The sequence below is a fragment of the Bombina bombina genome, chromosome 3 (genome assembly GCF_027579735.1).
Source record: "Bombina bombina isolate aBomBom1 chromosome 3, aBomBom1.pri, whole genome shotgun sequence".
NCBI lineage: Eukaryota > Metazoa > Chordata > Amphibia > Anura > Bombinatoridae > Bombina > Bombina bombina.
The window spans coordinates 1,112,178,053-1,112,180,113 of record NC_069501.1 but is presented as its reverse complement, the minus strand read 5'-3'; positions in this window follow the sequence as shown (position 1 = coordinate 1,112,180,113).

Sequence of the window (2,061 nt, the reverse complement as noted above, 5' to 3'; positions counted from 1 at the left end):
TACCCTGTGCCCACAGTCTGTGAGATGGTCTGGCCCCCTATTACTGTATATAGTGACACTGTTTAAGCCACCAGTACTGTATATAGTGAGTCAGTGACACAGTCTGTAATCTGCTGATGAGATGGCTGGCCTGACCCTACCCGCCCCAGTACGTTATAAAGTGACCACAGTAGTCTGTGACATGGTCCAGTCCCCCCATACTGTATATAGTGGTATTGTATAGACACTGTTTACCCCCCATGCTGTAGTAACAAGGTCTGTAATTTGCTGGTTCCACAAACATACACACACACACACACACACATACATGCATAAATACACACACACATAAACACCAATGGGTAAAACAGAAACACTAACCCCTGTAGTCAGAGACACTAGTGAAGCATCATGTCACACTCGCATGATATCAGTGCAGGTCAATGTTTTTTATTGTAATTTTTTATTTTTAAAGTTGGGCCCCCACCCTTGGGGGCCCAGTGGCAATTGCGTCCTCTGAACCCCCTGTAGTTTCGCCCCTGTGTGTATATATATATATATATATATATATATACACAATTCATTTTCACACTTTTTAATGAGAGATACTTTTGCTTTAACTCTTTACTATAATAATTTTAATTAACACGCAACACTATAGATATGTCGTTAGCCATAGTATTTACATTTTTTGATCCTCTTAAAATGTTACATTATTGTTGTCATTTGTTAAAGCTTATAAAAAAGCAAACCAAAGAGAGAGGTGAACTTCAGTTCTTGTTCACATTAAAAAAAAATCATCTTTTACATTGTGATGTTTAAAGATTTTAGAACTTCCTTTTGTAGGCATATTGATTTTGTAAACTTAAAAAGGTACTGTTATTTAACCTTCCAAATGATTATATTAATGGCTTTATATTTGTTTTGGTTGTTTAATTTGTTAAATGGTTATAATATTAAAATAATTTTTTTATCTTCATAATTAGTTTTTTATTTTATTTGATTGATTGATTTATATATAATAAAGGTTTAACTTTTTAATGTTACATTTATCTAGTCTTTTGATCTTATTTTTGCTAATAAGCAAAATATATAATACAGTGATCAATATTCTTATTTTGGAAATAATTTTCAGTGTAAATTTTCTCGCCAATTCACTAAATTAGCAAACGTATTGTTTGAACAGTTTGGACTGTTTTGACTGACAACTATTTTTTTTCAAATTGCACAAATATTTTTTCTTGAACTGTACGTATATATATATATATATATATATATATATATACTGTGTTTGTATATATATATATATATATATATATACTGTGTTTGTATATATATATATATATATATATATATATATATTTTAAAGGGCCATAATACCAAATGTTTAAACACTTGAAAGTGATGCAGTATAGCTGTAAAAAGCTGACTAGAAAATGTCACCTGAACATCTCTATGTAAAAAAAGTAAGATATTTTACCTCAAAAGTTTCTCAGTAGCCACATCCCATTGTAAAGGACTTCTAAGCAGCATATCAGTATGTCTGTCCCGGGACAACCGAAGGATTGAGCCTCGTGCACTCTCAGGTTATTTCCCTATTCAGTGTAAGGAAGTTTACAATGAAATCTCATGAGAGTTAAGTCAAATCTCATGAGATCACAGTAAGAGTTCATGACCTCAGCACTGCTGATGCTGATTGGCTGCAGTTCATTTCTTAATTTTTAAATTTTTTTTACCTGCAGCTGGGCTGCAGCTGAGTATAACTTTTTACACAGCACTTACTCTGCTGAGCTGAGGAAATTGTGAGATAAAATATCTTCCTTTTTTACATAGAGATGCTCAGGTGATATTTTCCTGTCAGCTTTTTACAGTTATACTGCATCAGTTTCAAGTGATTTAGCATATGAGTATTATGTCCCTTTAATTATAATATACCATTGTCACTGAATCACATAGTAATTGTCGTAATTACTTTATTTCATTAAAGTTGTTTTTAGGTTTTTTTTGTTTGTTTGTTTTTTTACTGGGAGCTGCTGCTACAAAATCCAGAAAACCTGTAAGATCCCTTGTAAGAGTCAAGAC